Source organism: Triticum dicoccoides, chromosome 1B (assembly GCF_002162155.2).
Source record: "Triticum dicoccoides isolate Atlit2015 ecotype Zavitan chromosome 1B, WEW_v2.0, whole genome shotgun sequence".
NCBI lineage: Eukaryota > Viridiplantae > Streptophyta > Magnoliopsida > Poales > Poaceae > Triticum > Triticum dicoccoides.
Window position 1 is genome coordinate 29,188,094 of NC_041381.1, and position 21,852 is coordinate 29,209,945.

Below are 21,852 nucleotides of genomic sequence, written 5' to 3' on the forward strand. Positions count from 1 at the left end.
GGCTTCTGCTGCGGTGCTGCCTGGATGAGTTGATGGCATTGTAGATGGCACTGCCACTTGATCTGTCACTATCCGGGCTACTGCATGTTGTAACGTTTCCTTTATACGTGTTGCAAATCACCATCTACTCTATCGGTCTTTCCATCTTGCATTATTGGTCCTCATTTATTTCTGCGCCAAATTTTGACCATAAATTTACCTAACAAAATATGCACGGAATCCAACGATAAATTTTTTATTGGCATGCATTAACATTTTATCAGTCGAATCTTTGATCAAAATTTAGCATAAATTACAAAGGGAATCAATAATTAAATCAGGTTGGAGGTAATAAATCATCACTGGAAGATGCAATTTTACAAGTATTGAAGTGGCAAAAATCGATGAACAGGCAGCTGCTACACGAAAGAGAGGGAACCGGCTCCTCTAACTTAGCTACTGTGAAGTTAGGAGCCTAACTTAGCCACATTTCATTCGTTGGATCTAGAATAAATGGCTGAGATCTATCGCTACAGTTCTTAACCAGTGTCAATTGCTACAGGTAACAAACAGTGATTTTAGCTACAATACTGTTTCCCATCTGTGAACAGTGCAGAATCTTGGCCATTTATTTTCCATTTGATCATTCACAGACTAAGTTAGGGTATTGTTTTCCTAACTTCATAGGAGCAAAGTTAGAGGAGCCTGGTCATGTATCCTGTGTGCACAAGGAGACGAGCTTTCGTTTGACCGGGACATCACACGGCACCAGCTGGAAACGTGTCCACCTACGTCAGGCGATCTGACTTCCTAGTGCTTGGTGTGACGAAGCACGAGGGGGCAGAAATATCTTTGGAACTTGCTTTATTATCCTGTAATTTTATACTCCTACTAGTGGCGAGCCTGTTCTATCACTAAGAGGGTGCTTGGATACAAGGGACTATTTTTAGTCTAACTAAAAATAGTCTCTTTTAGAGGCTAAAGTTCCAAGCACCCCTGACTAAAGAGAGGCTAGGACTAGTCTTGAGGCTAAAATCTTTTAGTCATGGAAAACCTACTAAAATATGTATTAGCTCTCTCTCTCCTCATTTAATTCCTCTCCTTAGTTCTGGATTGGAGGGTTTGGAGGATAATAAATGCTTAATAACTAGATTTTAGTCTCTTTAGTATTTGGATCCAAGCATGGGTGAGACTAGCAAGTTTTAATCCCACTACTTTTAGTCATGGGACTAAAACGTATCCAAGCATGCTCTAACCACTTGGAGAAAAATATCTCTGGAACTTGCTTATCCTACTTTCGTACTCCCTCCGCCTTGAAATATACCGTGCTTTCCTAGGTTCAACTTTGACCATACATTTAACCAACAAAACTAACTGCAACGGAATAAAAAAATATATAATTGAAAATTTCTTTTGAATACGAATATTTTGCTCCCGCTGTAGTATAATTTTTGATTCCGTCGCAGTCGGTCTCATGGGTTAAATTCATGGTTAAAGTTAAAATGTAAAAATCGAATATACACTATTAGAAGGAGAAAGTAGTGATGTATTAGTACTAACCACCACATGGAAAAGATATCTGGGGTGGCGTCACGTCTCATGCCAGGACAAAAGATGAAGTCTGCCCGAGGTCGGTTAATTAGTCGATAACACAACGCGGTAGTGACGGTCGCTCACCAGACATTGCAACGCTCCCGATCGACAAACTCTGCGTCGTTTCTCAACTATACTAGAGGCTAACGCGCGCTTCACCGCGCCATTCTTCACTCCTGAAAATAACTTTTTTATATCTAGATTATTGTGATCAGTTATTTTGTTTTGATTTTATCTGTGTTGATTTTGTGTTTTAATTTTGTCTTGGTGGTGTTCTTTTTTCATATATCATGTTGGGTTGATGTTGGAGTATTATTTTTTTCAAGAGAAGAAAGAAGTTATTTGATGTGTGGTTGTGAAGCCTTTGCACATTTTGGCCTTGGCGTCAGCTCGGTGGTGATTGTTTGAGTTTCTTGGGAGTTCTTATTTCATGCTAAACCCATGGAATTGTTATTGTGACGCTCACACGCCCCTCTAGCTCGCTCAGCTTGGCTCCCTGCTCCTCTCGCTCGTTTAGTTTTTTTCGCTCACCCCACTGCCAGCTTAGAAAAAATTGCATGTCTATTTTTATTTGAAAAGGTTAGTTAAATTAAATGATGTTGAAGGAACTTTAAAAATATTATGACTTTTAAAAACAATAAATTTTAGATAAATTCATGAATTTAAAATATATTCATGGCTTCAAAATGTTCACAAAAAAAAGTTTTTAAATTAAAAAAATGTTCACAAACTTTAAATGACTATGAACTTAAAAATATCCACATATTTAATCAATATTAATGAATTTGAAGAATTTTAAAATATGTCAATGTTTTTAAAAGTGCACAAATCTTATTAAGTGCTTATGAATTAAAACGTGAAAAAATAAAAAATAAGAAAGAAGAAGAAATAGAACGAAACAACACACTTACGTGTGGGGCCCTAGTGACCCCACAACCCTCGAAGCACCACAATGCTTCAATTCGAGGGAGCTTAGTATCTCTATAGACATCTTTAGCGCGCGTTGCTGCTCCCTTTCATTTTGACAATAGAATGACAGGGATATATGTAAATATGTCGACACACAAAACATATAAATTAGATCTATATAAACTTACTCACATATTGCAGATAATTTTTCTTATTTCAATAAAAACATACAGGGATCCACTTACACAAAATGATTAGTTTTTTCTAGTCTTATATTTTTACATTGTGAGAGTAAAGATGCAAAACTGCCAACAATTGCATACAAGGACTAAATCCTGTTGTACATCAGCAAGGACCAAGTTACGGTATACAATACATAATTTAGAACAGAAAACTAATACTATGGCTAAGAAGTCTTTCGAATATATGACACGACGAGGACACAGATTGATAAAAGAAGGAAGTAAAGAAGGCTTGGAGACTCTATATTATTGGGTATGCCACTCTGGTTGATTTAAAACTAACATCAATGTATAGGGAACATATGCCACTTACCATGATTCAAGAACCATGCATATCATATCCATTCTCTGTTGTTTTGTAGCACTGCAAAGAGCATAATAGCTCAAGGGATGTATCTTCCTTGCCACTCTCCTAGAGACTACAATACACTGGACAGGGAACTCATCTTCAGTTAGACAGTCCTCCATTTTCCCTAATGCATGTTAACTACCTGATCAACAGCCATTTTAAATAGTCAGCTCATGAATTCCACTTCCGGAAAAATAATCTAGATCCAACCTCCAATAATCCCCAAACCGATATAGCATAACCTGCAGCAAAATGACTGAACCAATGGAGAAGGTAATGGCAAGGGAAAATATGGTAGATTAAAGATGATGCACATCCTAATGAAGAAGCAATCCATGTAGTATTTTCGGAGAATTGGTGTAAAGTTTAAGAAACATACTTTGACAATTGACCGCACAAACTAAATTAAAGATGGCGCATAGCCTAGTGGAGAAGCAATCCATGTAGTACTTTGGGAGAACTAATGCAAAGCTTAAGAAACATACTTTGCAAATTCACCCCACAAACTAAATAAGATTGCATGTTACCTTGTCAAATTTTATGACATTATTTTTCAACTCACGTGTTCCATGATTCTTCACTGCAACTGAACATATATACCATGTAAGATAATCAATCTAGATTCTTTTGTATTCGTTCTACATAAGTTATCACAAATGTTAACTTCTTCTCCTGCCCAACACGAATCTTTGGACAAGACTTCCAGTGCACCATTTGTATTTTTTAGTGTCGAGAGGTACATTGATTATGGCATACTATTGACAAACGGTTCTTCACATTATGGCAGGAAGTTGTCATTTTGTTCTGCACAACATGCATTTTTCATTTGGTTGCTCCATTTTTCTTAGTCCTCTTGGCTCTAAAAACATATTCGGACACACAAATTGCCGGCGGTAAAGCGGCACCATGAACGTCCCACTACTACAAAAAGGGCTATAGATGGAATGGCCACTAATGGCGCACCAGACATGTGGTGCGCCATTACTATATTCTAATGGCGCACCATGTCTCGGTGCGCCATTAGTAATATATTACTAATGGCGCACCTCTTGTGTGGTGCGCCATTAGTAGTTTTGAAAAAAAACATAATTTTTTTGTTACTAATGGCGCACCATGTCCGCCGTGCGCCATTAGTAGTTGACATACTAATGGCGCACCACATCCCCGTGCGCCATTAGTAGTTTTGGAAAAAAAGTAAAAAAAAAATAAAAAAAATTTGTTACTAATGGCGCACCATATCTCGGTGCGCCATTACTAGTTTTAACTAGTAATGGCGCACCACCCCACGGTGCGCCATTACTAACTTGCCCCAACACCGAATGCACCCCCCCCGGTGGATCGCCTTTTCAGTTTTAAAAATAAAATAAAAGAAAATGATGGAAATGTCAAAAAAATAAAAGAAAATAAGTTTCCCATGTAATATGTGGTCTAGTTGTTGGGAAAATTTACAAATATGAATTTCGACTTTGTTTGCAAAATCTCTGTGGAAATTTGTAAAATGGGCATAACTTTTGCATACGAACTCGGATGAAAAAGTTTTTTATATGAAAAATCATCTACTCGAAAAGTTACATCCAAATTAAACCGGAGGGACCCCGTTAAACATTTTCAAAATCCCCAAAAACCTAACAGAAAAAAAGTTACGGGGCTTTCAAGATCTAGAGGCAAAAAAATTCAAAAAAATTCAAACTTACTAATGGCGCACCTGCCCATGGTGCGCCATTACTATCTTCCCGCCTTCAAAATTCAAAAAAAAAATAAAATAAAAAAAATTTAAAAAAATAAGTTACTAATGGCGCACCTGCCCGTGGTGCGCCATTAGTATCTTCCCGCCTTCAAAATTCAAAATAAATAAAAAAAATAAAAAAAAGTTACTAATGGCGCACCTGCCCATGGTGCGCCATTAGTATCTTCCCGCCTTCAAAATCCAAAAAAAATGAAAAAAAATAAAAAAAAGTTACTAATGGCGCACCTACCCATGGTGCGCCATTAGTATCTTCCCGCCTTCACAATTCAAAATAAATCAAAAAAAGTTACTAATGGCGCACCTGCCCGTGGTGCGCCATTACTATGCCGTATATATGGCTGGGCGTGTCCTCTCCTCCTTACCTCTTCATTCTTCTCCTCCACTCCACCTCTCCTCCACTCCTCCACTCCATCTTCCCTTTTCTCCTCCACCATACTACCCTCCTCCTCTCCGGCGACCTCCTCCTCCTCCTCCTCTCCGGCGACCTCCTCCACCTCTCCTCTCCTCCCCTCCCCTCCCCTCACGGTTTCTCCTCCCTCCTCTCCGGTGAGCTCCTCCTACCTCCTCTCCGGTGAGCTCCTCCTCCCTCATCTTCGGTGAGCTCCTCCTGCCTCCTCTTCGATGAGCTCCTCCTCCCTCCTCTCCTCCCATCCCCTCATGGTTTCTCCTTCCTCCTCTCCGATGCTCCGGTGAACTCCTCTCCGGCGACCTCGTCCTCCTCTCCGGCGATGTAGGCGAGCGCCTCTGCGGTCACCTCCTCCTCCTCTCCGGCGAACTCCTCTCCGGCAAAAGAACACGCCAAAAGAACGTACAAGATCCAAAAACGGGAACATAATTTGAAATAATATCGTGCAACAAAACGAGCAAAAAAAACGAGCAAAAAATGGGCAAAAAAATCGCGATCCAGATCCAAATTCAAAATTCAAAAATAGCAATGGCGCACGGTGGGGGTTAGACGGTGCGCCACTACTATTTTCCCGCCTTCAAAATTCAAAAATACTAATGGCGCACCGTGGCCTATACTAATGGCGCACCAGTGGCCTATACTAATGGCGCACCGTGGGCTATTCTAATGGCGCACCAGCTGGTGCGCCATTAGTATACCAGATACTAATGGCGCACCAATGGTGCGCCATTAGTAAAATATACTAATGGCGTGGCACTAATGGCGCACCACTAATGCGTCATTAATGGCCAAATTAGGTGCGCCATTAGTAGGCCTTTTCCTAGTAGTGTCCTTATGGTTGCAAACCATTGGGATGCAAGTGGGTGTTCAAGAAGAAGCTTAGGCCCGACGGTACGATAGAAAAGTACAAGGCTAGGCTTGTGGCCAAGGGCTACGCCCAGAAAGAAGAAGAAGATTTGTTCGACACTTATTCACCTGTGGCCAGACTGACCACCATTCGAGTATTACTCTCGTTGGCGGCCTCGCATGGTCTTCTCATTCATCAGATGGATGTTAAGACGGCTTTCCTGAACGGAGAGCTAAAGGAGAAAATCTATATGCAACAGCCTGATGGCTTTGTGATAGATGGTCAAGAAGGAAAGGTGTGTAAGTTGGTGAAATCTTTATATGGCCTGAGACAAGCGCCTAAGCAATGGCATGACAAGTTTAATGAAACGTTGACATCTGTTGGCTTTGTTGTTAATGAGGCCGACAAATGTGTATACTATCGCTATGGTGGGGGCGACGGAGTTATACTGTGTTTGTATGTTGATGACATACTGATATTCGGAACTAATCTCAAGTTGATCGAGGAGGTCAAGTATTTCCTATCTCAGAACTTTGAGATGAAGGACCTTGGTGTGGCTGATGTTATCTTGAACATCAAGCTATTGAGAGATGATGAGGGTGGGATTACACTTCTGCCATCCCATTATGTTGAGAAGGTGTTGAGTAGCTTTGGATATTCGTACTGCAAACCATCTCAAACACCATATGATCCTAGTGTGTTGGTCCGAAAGTTCGAAGGCACAGCTAAGGATCAACTGAGATACTCTCAAATCATTGGTTCACTCATGTACCTAGCAAGCGCAACGAGGCCTGACATCGCGTTTGCTGTGAGCAAACTGAGCCGGTTTGTTTCCAATCTGGGTGATGTACATTGGCATGCTATTGAGAGAGTTATGCGCTATCTGAAGGGTACTATGAACTATGGACTTCACTATACCGGATACCCATCGGCACTTGAAGGGTATAGTGATGCGAATTAGATCTCTGATGCTGACGAGATGAAGGCCACAACAGGGTATATGTTTACTCTTGGAGGTGGTGCTGTTTCCTGGAAATCTTGCAAGCAAACGATCTTGACAAGATCGATAATGGAAGCAGAACTAATAGCATTAGACACATCGGGTGGCGAAGCAGAATGGCTTCGAGATCTATTGATGGACTTGCCAGTGGTTGAGAAGCCGGTTCCGGCCATCCTTATGAACTGCGACAACCAAACAGTTATTGTCAAAGTGAAGAGTTCAAAGGACAACATGAAGTCCAACAAACACATAAGAATGAGACTGAAAGCTGTCAGAAAATTGAGAAACTCCGGAGTGATAGCGTTGGATTATATCCAAACGGCTAAGAATCTGGCAGATCCCTTTATTAAAGGGCTATCACGTGTTGTGATAGATAGCACATCAAGGGAGATGGGTATGAGACCCACATGAGTTGCCATGGCAGTAACCCAACCTATGTGATCGGATATCCCGTGAAGTAGGACCTGGGAAAACAAGTCAGTGGTGAACTGATGAGAGTAACTTTACTAACACACTCCGTTGGAGATGCAATACTATCGGAAACTGTATGGAGGATGACTACTGTCTTAATGTGTTCCAAGACTTATACGTATAAGCAATATGCTATCCTACAGAGCGATCTTTGGAGGAACACACCTATATGAGCCCGACTGCTGGTCACAGTATATGAGATTGGGGTGATCTCTAGCAAGCTCATGAACAGGCCAGGAGTGTGACTAATATGCTCCACCCGAGGGGTCAGCCTTCGGCAGCCTCGTATCAGTGAGACTTGTGGTGAAACTTCTTGATGCCAAACTGACAATTCAAGGCATAGTCCATTGTTCAGTTGTGAAGGAGTGTAACTACTTGGTCTAGGTGGAGCTCAACCTTAATCGGTCTCCACTGAGATGCTGTTATATCAAAACAGCGTTTGGAACAAGGGACAAAGTGGGCCCCTGAGATCTGGTGGGGGATTGTTGAAATATGAGATGGGCCTAGAGCCCATATGACAATTTCAGATTTAATCTCTAAGGGCCAGTGTAGGTGGCATGGCAAGGTGGTGGGAAGTTTTGTCCCACCATGCTAGTGGAAGGAGAGTTGGAGTGGTTTATAAGGGATTCTCTCCCTCATGCTATTGGAGCTTGAGAAGAAAAGAAGCCCTCACGCACTCCTCCTCCTCTGCTCGCCTTGCCACGCCACGCCACGCCACACCTCGTCATGATGCGCCGCGAGTTGCGGGATTTAGCCGAGCCGAGCTCACTCCTATGCGCTTCTTTTTGCCGGTCAGGAACGGAGAGTCTTTGACAGGTAGGGCCACGATCTGAGACATCGGATCATGGGCTACCGACTTGGACGTGGGTTTAGCCCACATCTCTCCACGCGCGGCCGCACATATATATGTGGGGCGCTGCCAACCCTAGCCACCGCGAAATCGAACGCATCTACACGCCCACGTCGTTCCTCTGCTGCTGCTGCCACCGACGACTCCATCCCGTTCACCGCGTACACGGTTGAAGGGAGAGCAGGCATCCGAAACCCCGCCTCTTCGGATCCTGTACGGGAGAGGGGCGATTAGGTTTTTGGGTAGCGACTACGCGACTGCTCGCTTCTGTTCATCTGCGTCCGCATCACCTTCGTCATCACCATGTCGACCGACACCGACTGTGTCGCCGCTGAGAAGGCCGACGTCGACAAGAAGGCCGTCGAGGATGCCGCTGCTGCTGCCACCGTCACCGCCGCCACGTGGCCGATTGGATGGTATAGATCGCTTATCCCTCTCGTGTTTCTTTCTGTTGTAGCAGTACTAGTGATATGCGTAGATGTTTCTACTATGTGCGTAGTACATGCTCTGTTAGATCGTAATCAGTGTGTTATCAATGCTGTCAATGTCATGCTCATGTTTTATTCATGGATTAATTTAATTGCAAAACTGCCTATTTACTCAACAATCCAAAAACCTAATGTGTGTAGGAGTTTTTCGAATTCTGGTTTTGCTGCTGCGCTAAAACCGTCCCCGTTTACGGGGACGTACTTTAAGCGTTGGCAGACTAAAACCACCTTATGGCTCACGGCCATGAACGTGTTCTGGGTCGCCGGTGTGACTCCCATAGGAACAATCGCTCCTGAACAGGAGAAGGCGTTCAAGGAGGCCACTGTCGTGTTCCTCGGGACAGTTCTGAGCGTGATTGGAGTTTGACGCGTATTTGCATATGCGGTCTGCCAAGGACTTGTGGGAGGCGCTCGAATCTAAGTTCGGGGCTGCCGATGCAGGGAGCGAGATGTATATTATAGAGCAGTTCCACGATTACAAGATGGTTGAAAACCGTCCTGTATTGGAGCAGGCTCATGAGATAATATGCATTGTTAAGGAGCTTGAGCTTCTTAAGTGCGAGTTATCGGGAAAGTTTGTCGCGGGCTGCATAATCGCTAGGCTCCCCAATTCCTGGAGGAACTTTGCCACCACTCTGAAACATCAGAGGCGTGAATTCTCTGTGGAGGATGTCATTGGCCATCTGAGTGTTGAGCAGAATTCAAGGGCAAAGGACTCGCACGGAAAAGGGGTCGAAGGAACTTCTGTGGCCAATATGGTGCACCAGAAGAACTCCAATTCCCACAATCCCAAGGGAAAGAACGGTGTCCAACAGAATGACGACTTTAAGAAGAAGGGTGAGAAGACCTTCAAGAAGAACAAGAAGGATGAGGGATGCTTTACTTGTGGTTCGGTTGAACATTGGGCCAACAAGTGCCCAAACAAGTACAAGAAGCAAGGGCAGGACTCCAAGTCTGTCAATATGATTGTGAGCAACAATGAGAGTGGTGCATCTGGGTACGGTAATTTATTTGCTGTATTTTTAGTTTGGCCGTCCACCGATTGGTGGATCGACACAGGTGCAGGTGTTTATGTGTGTGCTGACATTTCATTGTTTTCTTCTTACCAGGCCACAGGTCACGGGTCCATACTGATGGGGAATGGCGCGAGTGCTTCTGTTCTTGGTGTTGGCACGGTCGATCTGAAGTTTACTTCGGGAAGGATCGTGCAGCTGAAGAACGTGCAGCATGTCCCCGCCATCAAGAAGAACCTCGTTAGTGGCTCCCTTCTATGTAGAGAAGGGTTTAAGTTGGTATTCAAGTCTAATAAATTAGTTGTTACGAAATATGGACTATTTGTTGGAAAGGGTTATGAATGCGGAGGCATGTTCCGCCTTTCTCTTGCAGATCTATGTAGTAAAGTCGTGAACAATATTCATTTGAGTGTTAATGAATCTGAAGTCTGGCATTCACGTCTTTGTCACATTAGTTTTGGTGTTATGACGCGGCTAGCAAAATCAAATTTAATCCCGAGTTTCACTTTAGCCAAAGGTTCTAAGTGCCATTCGTGTGTGCAATCTAAGCAACCTCGCAAGCCTCACAAGGCAGCAGAGGAGAGACACTTGGTGCCACTTGAACTCATACATTCTGATCTTTGTGAGATGAATGGTGTGTTGACTAAAGGTGGAAAGAAATATTTCATGACTTTGATAGATGATTCCACTAGATATTGCTATGTGTATCTGTTAAATACCAAAGATGAGGCTCGACACTACTTTAAAATCTATAAGGTAGAAGTTGAGAATCAACTCAAAAAGAAATTAAACAAGTCTGGTCAGATCGTGGTGGAGAGTACTTCTCGAAAGAGTTTGATGCCTTCTGTGCGGAACACAATATTATTCACGAGAGGACGCCTCCCTACTCACCCCAGTCAAACGGGGTTGCCGAGCAGAAAAACCGTACTCTAACTGATTTGGTTAATGCCATGTTAGATACGTTGGGTTTATCCAAGGCATGGTGGGGGAGGCTATAATGACATCATGTCATGTCCTGAATAAAGTTTCGACAAAGGATAACAAGATCACTCCTTATGAGAAGTGGACCAAGAGAAGGACAACACTCTCTTACTTACGAACTTGGGGCTGCTTGGCGAAAGTAAATGTGCCGATCCCCAAAAAGCGTAAGCTTGGACCAAAGACTATGGACTATGTTAATTTGGGCTACGCTATGAATAGTGTTGGCTATAGATTTCTAGTAGTGAAATCTGAGGTACCTGACATGAAGGTCGGTACAATTATGGAGTCTAAGGATGCTACATTCTTTGAGGACATTTTCCCCATGAGAGATGTACAAAGCACTTCTAGACAGGAATCTGAGGAGACTCCTGAACCAGCCATTCCGATGGAATATTATAAAGAAACACATGATGAAAATCCTGAGGAGGATAATGAGGACATCCTTGGTAGGGGCAAGAGAAAAAGGACTGTAAAGACCTTTGGTGATGATTTCTTCATATACCTCGTGGAGGATAGTCCCACTTCTATCTTAGAAGCGTATGCATCTCCAGAAGCTGACTACTGGAAGGATGCGGTCCGTAGCGATATGGATTCCATCATGGCTAACGGGACTTGGGAGCTTACTGAACGTCCTTATGGTTGCAAACCATTGGGATGCAAGTGGGTGTTCAAGAAGAAGCTTAGGCCCGACGGTATGATAGAAAAGTACAAGGCTAGGCTTGTGGCCAAGGGCTACGGCCAGAAAGAAGGAGAAGATTTCTTCGACACTTATTCACCTGTGGCCAGACTGACCACCATTCGAGTATTACTCTCGTTGGCAGCCTCACATGGTCTTCTCATTCATCAGATGGATGTTAAGACGGCTTTCCTGAATGGAGAGCTAAAGGAGGAAATCTATATGCAACAGCCTGATGGCTTTGTGATAGATGGTCAGGAAGGAAAGGTGTGTAAGTTGGTGAAATCTTTATATGGCCTGAGACAAGGCCTAAGCAATGGCATGGCAAGTTTAATGAAACATTGACATCTATTGGCTTTGTTGTTAATGAAGCCGACAAACGTGTATACTATCGCTATGGTGGGGGCGAAGGAGTTATACTGTGTTTGTATGTTGATGACATACTGATATTCGGAACTAATCTCAAGTTGATCGAGGAGGTCAAGTCTTTCCTATCTCAGAACTTTGAGATGAAGGACCTTGGTGTGGCTGATGTTATCTTGAACATCAAGCTATTGAGAGATGATGAGGGTGGGATTACACTTCTGCAATCCCATTATGTTGAGAAGGTGTCACTTTGGATATTCGTACTGCAAACCATCTCAAACACCATATGATCCTAGTGTGTTGGTCCGAAAGTTCGAAGGCACAACTAAGGATCAACTGAGATACTCTCAAATCATTGGTTCACTCATGTACCTAGCAAGCGCAACGAGGCCTGACATCGCGTTTGCTATGAGCAAACTGAGCCAGTTTGTTTCCAATCCGGGTGATGTACATTGGCATGCTATTGAGAGAGTAATGCGCTATCTGAAGGGTACTATGAACTATGGACTTCACTATACCGGATACCCGTCGGCACTTGAAGGGTATAGTGATGCGAATTGGATCTCTGATGCTGATGAGATGAAGGCCACAATAGGGTATATGTTTACTCTTGGAGGTGGTGCTGTTTCCTGGAAGTCTTGCAAGAAAACGATCTTAACAAGATCGACAATGGAAGCAGAACTAACAGCATTAGACACATCGGGTGGCGAAGCAGAATGGCTTCGAGATCTGTTGATGGACTTGCCAGTGGTTGAGAAGCCGGTTCCGGCCATCCTTATGAACCGCGACAACCAACCAGTTATTGTCAAAGTGAAGAGTTCAAAGGACAACAAGAAGTCCAACAAACACATAAGAATGAGACAGAAAGCTGTCAGAAAATTGAGAAACTCCGGAGTGATAGCGTTGGATTATATCCAAACGGCTAAGAATCTGGCAGATCCCTTTACTAAAGGGCTATCACGTGTTGTGATAGATAGCGCATCAGGGGAGATGGGTATGAGACCCACATGAGTTGCCATGGCAGTAACCCAACCTATGTGATCGGATATCCCGTGAAGTAGGACCTGGGAAAACAAGCCAGTGGTGAACTGAGGAGAGTAACTTTATGAACCCACTCCGTTGGAGATGCAATACTCTCGGAAACTGTATGGAAGGATGAATATTGTCTTAATGTGCTCCAAGGCTTATATGTATAAGCAAGATGCTATCCTACAGAGCGATCTTTGGAGGAACACACCTATATGAGCCCGACTGCTGGTCACAGTATATGAGATTGGGGTGATCTCTAGCAAGCTCATGAACAAGCCAGGAGTGTGACTAATATGCTCCACCCGAGGGGTCAGCCTTCAGCAGCCTCGTATCAGTGAGACTTGTGGTGAAACTTCTTGACGCCAAACTGACAATTCAAGGCATATTCCATTGTTCAGTTGTGAAGGAGTGTAACTACTTGGTCTAGGTGGAGCTCAACCTTAATCGGTCTCCACTGATATGCTGGTATATCAAAACAACGTTTGGAACAAGGGACAAAGTGGGCCCTGAGATCTGGTGGGGGATTGTTGAAATATGAGATGGGCCTAGAGCCCATATGATAATTTCAGATTTAATCTCTAAGGGCCCATGTAGGTGGCATGACAAGGTGGTGGGAAGTTTAGTCCGACCATGCTAGTGGAAGGAGAGTTGGAGTGGTTTATAAAGGATTCTCTCCCTCATGCTATTGGAGCTTGAGAAGAAACGAAGCCCTCGCGCACTCCTCCTCCTCCGCTCGCCTCGCCACGCCACGCCTCGTCACGACGCGCCGCAGGTTGCAGGATTGAGCTGAGCTGAGCTCACTCCTAAGCGCTTCTTTTTGCCGGTCAGGAACGGAGAGTCTTTGACAGGTAGGGCCACGATCTGAGACGTCGGATCATGGGCTACCGACTTGGACGTGGGTTTATCCCACGTCTCTCCACGCGCGGCCGCACATATATATGTGGGGCACTGCCAACCCTAGCCGCCGCGAAACAGACGCATCTACGCCTCCACGCCCACGTTGTTCCTCTGCTGCTGCCGCCGCCGCCGACTCCATCCCGTTCACCGCGTGCACGGTTGACGGGAGAGCAGGCCTCTGAAACCCCGCCTCTCCGGATCCTGTATGGGAGAGGGGCGATTAGGTTTTTGGGTAGCGACTACGCGACTGGTCGCTTCTGTTCATCTATGTCCGCATCACCTTCGTCATCACCATGTCGACCGACACCGACCGTGCCGCCGCTGAGAAGGTCGAGGCCGACAAGAAGGCCGCCGAGGATGCCGCGGCTGCTGCCACCGTCACCACCGCCGCGTGGCCGATTGGAGGGTATACATCGCTTATCCCTCTCGTGTTTCTTTCTGTTGTAGCAGTACTAGCGATATGCATAGATGTTTCTACTCTGTGCGTAGTACATGCTCTGTTAGATCGTAATCAGTGTGTTATCAATGGTGTCAATGTCATGCTCATGTTTTATTCGTGGATTAATTAATCGAAAAACTGCCTATTTACTCAACAGCACCAAGGACAACTAAACATGGACCAAAGATAAGCATTAGATACACAAGAAATAGGGACTCTTAATTGAATATAGGTGGACCCACACACCGAGCAGAACGTGAACTGATTTTGTTCCTGACCCGTAATACTTTCCGAGGGAGCAATTTGGTCTTGCATATAACATTATCAGTGAAATACATAGGCATCAACATGAAGAATAAATCACATATAATAAAAGAGGTCCTAACATATGATTTGTTCTGCATTTCAAGAGGACACACAACTTGATCATTAACGAAAAGAGATGGCACAACCTGAGATCTTCCTGCACTAGCATTCAAAAGTAGAGGTATCACAAAGAAGCTTTTTCTTGTTAAAAAACATCAACAAAACCAGCCACGAGGAACTTAAAAATCATTAATAATAAATGGTTGCATCATAAATAAGGAAGAAAAACATGATGCAAAATCACAGTAAAGGTTTAGTCCTTTGGTGAGTGCAAAGTCAAAAGAAACTTAACTGATAAAAATAATCCTTCCTTACAAAGTTACAAGTGCTCAAAGCATTTCGTAAGACCCTACTATCCATTAGATGCAGACCATGTGCTAAGGACATCATCTTGAAGTCATCATACTCACTGCTAGTTTGTATCAACCACAAGAAAACTAAAGATCAGGACTCGGGGTACATGGTTCGGCATGCCATTCCGCAGTTGTGGATGTAAAATAAATGCACAACCGTCTTGGAGAGGGCAGCATAGGCGGCGGAACTCGGTGGGCATGGTGGCTCGGCTACAGTGCTCATTAGTCTACTAAACCAATAAGGATCTGATTATGGGTGTTAGTATCAATCAGATAGCAATTTTGTGCTGGTGTGTTACCTCAAATGACTTTCCTGATCTCTTCCCCACTGTAATGACTTTATAAATTCAAGGGTCCTTATTAAGTATCTAAACTTTGGATCAACATTTAGTGTAGTACAATGTCACCCGATTTGGAATCACTTATAAATATTTTTCTAGAACAAACAGTACAAAACGTTAAACACACTCCAGTTTGCCAGACACATACATGCACCCTTAGAAAAGCATTGTCATATGTAGAAGAAACTATTATGCCCATTGATTCGAAGGTTCTAACCATAAATGTTGCACAACATGAATACCAATTAAGCTTCAATTTCGAAAGTTTCAGCAAATTAAACCAAATGTAGTTTAATTAAGTCCTAGCATACATATTTGTGAATTCACTTAGCACCTTATGGGCGAACAAACGTACTATAAAGGACCTCCTGACAGGCTGGATCCTATACCAAAAGGCTGATGACCACGAACAATATCATGGACTTTTGTAATCACTTGATTATGAATCATTTGATGCTTGCGAACCGTGCCTTATGGGCAAGATGACTAAAACTCCGTTCTTCGGAACAATGGAACGAGCTAGTGACTTATTGGAAATAATACATACCGATGTATGCGGTACAATGAGTGGGGGCTGAAGTTGTTGCTTGGGGGCTGAAGCAACAACTGGCGGTGTCAAAACCGGCGGATCTCGGGTAGGGGGTCCCGAACTGTGCGTCTAGGCGGATGGTAACAGGAGACAAGGGACACAATGTTTTTACCCAGGTTCGGGCCCTCTCGGTGGAGGTAAAACCCTACTCCTTCTTGATTAATATTGATGATATGGATAGTACAAGAGTTGATCTACCGCGAGATCAGAGAGGCTAAACCCTAGAAGCTAGCCTATGGTATGATTGTTGTTCGTCCTACGGACTAAAACTCTCCGGTTTATATAGACACCGGAGAGGGCTAGGGTTACAGAGAGTCGGTTACAATGGGAGGAGATCTTCATATCGTATCGCCAAGCTTGCCTTCCACGCCAAGGAAAGTCCCATCCGGACACGGGACGAAGTCTTCAATCTTGTATCTTCATAGTCCGGGAGTCCGGCCAAAGGTCATAGTCCAGCCATCCAGACACCCCCTAATCCAGAACTCCCTCAGTAGCCCCGGAACCAGGCTTCAATGATGACGAGTCCGACGCGCAAATTGTCTTCGGCATTGCAAGGCGGGTTCCTCCTCCGAATACTTGCGTCAGCACCCTAGACAAGTCCGGCGCGCAAATTATCATCCTCACCCTCGTCAGCACACTCTCGCCAGCATTTAGTTGGCGTAGGAGTTGTTGCTTGTCCGGATTTACTCCGGCCCCATCTGCACTATTATTGTCAGAGTTGCACATATGCCGCACTTCACAACGGAATTATCTTTCGAAGCATATATTACCTGAGGGGGTCCCCTTGGCATTATCTGAAGCGGCCAGTGCGGCCTCGAGTTGGGCCTTGCACTCTTCCAGCTCCTGGGACAGTTGCGTGTTCTTCTTTGTAAGACCCTGCATAACATATGATCCTTAAAACAGTTATCTTAACTGTTTCATGTCTCGGGGGCTACTGACATATATAACCTTCAATTTTACTCACCCGTATGTCTTTTACATACTACTCTATGGCTCTGGCTAGACCATTTTGAGCGGCACGGAGGTACGCATCTCCCGTATTAAAGGCGTTCAACGCCTCTGGGGAAAAACATGCATCACGAAGAACAGTCCGGCGACGCCTGTGGTTCATGGAACTCTCCACCTCTGAATTGGTGGCAGACAGCCCGCCTGCGTCCTCTGTCGGAGGAACGCCCGAGGCGCGCCTCGTGTCCGCCTAAGCTTCCGGACCCGGCCTTGAAGCCTGGCCGGTGGATATAGTCCGGCGGGCTCTCTTCTTCCTAAGAAGAGCATGAGCGTTAGTATGACTCGATGGCATAAACCCTAGGCGTTAAATTCGCACGCCGTATCGTTGCGCCGGAATCTCGATCTGGTCCACACTTCTTTTTGGCCCGCCTGGCTTCAGCAGCCCTTGTTGGCTGCCCACCGCGGGCTCGGCCTTCCGCCTCGAGGACTTCCCCTGCGAAACGAAACACTATTAGTTTACATCATTCAAAATAAAGCATGGATGGATCTCCTTGAAAGTACTGGGACTTCGGTCTCGGTTACCTTTAAGGCTGGAAGTAGTCCGGGATAGACGGCCGTAATGGCCACTAAGGTGTTGTCCTTACTCAATTGATGAAACACCCCATCAATTAACTCCACACATAAGTCAGGGTCCTCTAGGGAATCCGGATCGAGGGACCGTTCGGGGTCCTCGGGTTGCGGAGGAGGGCTGTTTATCTTCTTCACAGTCTGGCGCAGCTCCTGCATTAACATCGCCAGACTAAGTACTCAATTATGGGAATTTCGAAAGCGGGTAGATAAGTGAAAATATTCGCTCACCCAACTTGGAGGACTATACATAGAGAATCCGCCCCGTGGGTTGACACGAAGGAATTCCTCTTGTTCTCCCTTGTACAAAGCGGATAAGATCTTCGCTAGAGTGGCAGTCGAATCCGGCCCCTTGCGTCCACACCGGGTGGCGTCGTCCTCCCCGTTGAAATCCCACATGGGGTGGCCTCTGTACTGAAGCGGCTGCACCCCCCGCGTAATGCATGTGGCCATGACCTTGATCATGGTCAATCCGGAATGAGCCAACAATCTTATCCGGCTCATCAGGTAAAGGACGTCCCTGTCAGTTTCCGTCTGAGGGTTCCGTGGGCGCCAGCTCAGGCGTTTCTTTAATGGGGCGTTATTAAACTCAGGGAGTCCGATCCATACAGGGTCCGGCAGGGGGACGTCATCCATATAAAACCATTCCGAAGGCCAGTCCTCGGACACCTTCTTTGGAGTACCAGATAGATATCCGGTCCCGGCGATGCGCCATAGTTCGGCTCCGCCCACTTGATAAATTGACCCCTCCTGAGAGCGGGGCACAAGGCAGAACAACCTATTCCACATTACAAAATGGGCCTCGACGCCTAAAAACAGCTCGCAGAGGGCCACGAAGCCCGCAACATGCAGTATGGAGGCAGGCGTGAGGTTGTGTAGCTGGAGGCCGTAAAACTCCAGTAGACCTTGGAGAAACGGATGAATTGGAAATCCGAGTCCTCTTATTAAATAAGGAACTAGGCATACCCTCTCTCCTTTAGAGGGATTGGGGTCGCTCTCCGCCTGCTCTCCGCCGCTATAGGTGGCGATCCCGGCTCGAAGTGGGACCATATATGCTGGTGGGAGGAGCCCCTTGGATTGAAGCACTACTAGCTTGCTATGCGGGACAGAACACCGTTCCCAATCTCCGGGCCGAGGGCTGGAGAGGCGAGAGGAGGAGCTGCTTCGACCGGCCATGGTGGAATGGATCTCAGTCGAAAGTGCTCTGATGAATACTCGCGGAGGGAAGGAGGTATGATTTGCATCTAAACCCCCGTCTCTTTTATGGGTGGTTCATTTACACGACTAGGGGGATAAATGAAACTCCCTGGCTTTTCGCATTCGTTCGACACGTGGAAGATGGTCATTATGGGGCACAGAAGCTGAGGAGAGCAACACGCACCAGAAGTCGGACACTATCCGACAGGTGCATAGAATTTGGAGAAGAACCCGCCTTGCAATGCTGAAGACAATTTGCACGCCAGACTCGTTGTCATTGAATCCTGGTTCAGGGGCTACTGAGGGAGTCCTGGATTAGGGGGTGTCCGGATGGCCGGACTACGACCTTTGGCCGGACTCCCGGACTATGAAGATACAAGATTGAAGACTTCGTCCCGTGTCCGAATGGGACTTTCCTTGGCATGGAAGGCAAGCTTGCCGATACGATATGAAGATCTCCTCCCATTGTAACCGACTCTGTGTAACCCTAGCCCTCTCTGGTGTCTATATAAACCGGAGAGTTTTAGTCCGTAGGACGAACAACAATCATACCATAGGCTAGCTTCTAGGGTTTAGCCTCTCTGATCTCGTGGTAGATCAACTCTTGTACTACCCATATCATCAATATTAATCAAGCAGGAGTAGGGTTTTACCTCCATCGAGAGGGCCCGAACCTGGGTAAAAACATCGTGTCCCTTGTCTCATGTAACCATCCGCCTAGATGCACAGTTCGGGACCCCCTACCCGAGATCCGTCGGTTTTGACACCGACAGCGGGTATTGTTATTTTCTGACCTTCACAGATGATTTGAGCAGATATAAGTATGTCTACTTCATGAAACATAAGTCTGAAACAGTTGAAAGTTTCAAAGAATTTCAGAGTGAAGTGGAAAATCAACATAACAAGAAAATATAGTTTGTATGATCTGATCGTGGAGATGAATATTTGAGTTACGAGTTTGGCCTTCAGTTAAAATAATGTGGAATAGTTTCACAAACTCATGCCACCTGGAACACCACAGCGTAAACGGTGTGTCCGAACGTCATAACCGCATTTATTTGATATATGGTGCGATCAATGATGTCTCTTACCGATTTACCAATATCATTTTGGGGTTATGCATTAGAGATAGCTGCATTCATGTTTAAATAGGGCACCATCAAAATCCATTGAGACGACGCCTTATGAACTGTGGTTTAGCAAGAAACTAGAGTTGTCGTTTCTTAAAGTTTGGGGATGCGATGCTTATGTGAAAAAGTTTCAACCTAATAAGCTTGAACCCAAATGGGAGAAGTGCGTCTTCATAGAATACCCAAAGGTAACTATTGGGTACACCTTCTATCACAGATCCGAAGGCAAGTTATTCGTTGCTAAGATGGAACCTTTCTAGAGAAGGAGTTTCTCTCGAAAGAAGTGAGTGGGAGGAAAGTAGAGCTTGATAAGGTAATTGTACCTTCTCCCAAATTGGAAAGTAGTTCATCACAGAAATTAGTTCCAGTGATTCCTACACCAATTAGTGAGGAAGCTAATGATGATGATCATGAAACTTCAGATCAAGTTACTACCAAAATTTGTAGATCTTCCAGATTAAGATCCGCACCAGAGTGGCACGGTAATCCTATTCTGAAGTCATGTTACTAGACCATGATGTACCTACGAACTATGAGGAAGCAATGATGAGCCCAGATTCCGCGAAATGGCTTGAGGCCATGAAATCTGAGATGGGATCCATGTATGAGAACAAAGTATGGACTTTGGTGGACTTGTCCGATGATCAGCAAGCCATAGAAAATAAATGGATCTTCAAGAGGAAGACATACGCTGATAGTAGTGTTACTATCTACAAAGCTCGACTTGTCGCAAAAAAAGTTTTTTGACAAGTTCAAGGTGTTGAATACGATGAGATTTTCTTACTTGTATCGATGCTTAAGTCTGTCCGAATCATGTTAGCAATTGCCGCATTTTATGATTATGAAATATGGCAAATGGATGTCAAAACTGCATTCCTGAATTGATTTCTAGAAGAAGAGTTGTATATGATGCAACCAGAAGGTTTTGTCGATCCAAAAGGTGCTAACAAAATGTGCAAGCTTCAGCGATCCATCAATGGACTGGTGCAAGCATCTCAGAGTTGGAATATACGCTTTGATGAATTGATCAAAGCATATGGTTTTATACAGACTTTTGGAAAGGCATGTATTTACAAGAAAGTGAGTGGGAGATCTGTAGCATTTCTAATACTATATGTAGATGACATATTGTTGATTGTAAATGATATAGAAATTCTGGATAGCATAAAAGGATACTTGAATAAGAGTTTTTCAAAGCAAGACCTCGGTGAAGCTGCTTACACATTGAGCATCAAGATCTATATAGATAGATCAAGACACTTGATAAGATTTTTCAATGAGTACATACCTTGATAAGATTTTGAAGTAGTCCAAAATTGAACAGTCAAAGAAGGAGTTCTTGCCTGTGTTGCAAGGTGTGAAGTTGAATAAGACTCAAAACCCGACCATGGCAGAAAATAGAAAGAGAATGAAAAGTCATTCCCTATCCTCAGTCATAGGTTCTATAAAGTATGCTATGCTGTGTACCAGACCTATTGTATACCTTGCTCTGAGTTTGGCAAAGGAATTCAATTTTGATCTAATAGTAGATCACTGGACAGCGGTCAAGAATATCCTTAGTGAGGACTAAGGAGATGTTTCTCGATTATGGAGGTGATAAAAAAGTTTGTCGTAGAAGTTACATTGGTGCAAACTTTTACACTGATCCAGATGACTCTAAGTCTCAATCTGGATACATATAGAAAGTGAGAGCAATTAGCTAGCGTAGCTCCGTGCAGAGCAGTGTAGACATATAATATTTGCAAAATACATACGGCTCTGTATGTGACAGACCTGTTGACTAAACTTCTCTCACGAGCAAAATATGATCATACCTTAGTACTCTTTGGGTGTTATTCACATAGCGATGTGAACTAGATTATTTACTCTAGTAAATCCTTTGGGTGTTGGTCACATGACGATGTGAACTATGGATGTTAATCACATACGGATGTGAATATTGGTGTTAAATCACATGATGATGTGAACTAGATTATTGACTCTAGTGCAAGTGGGAGACTGAAGGAAATATGCCCCAGAGGC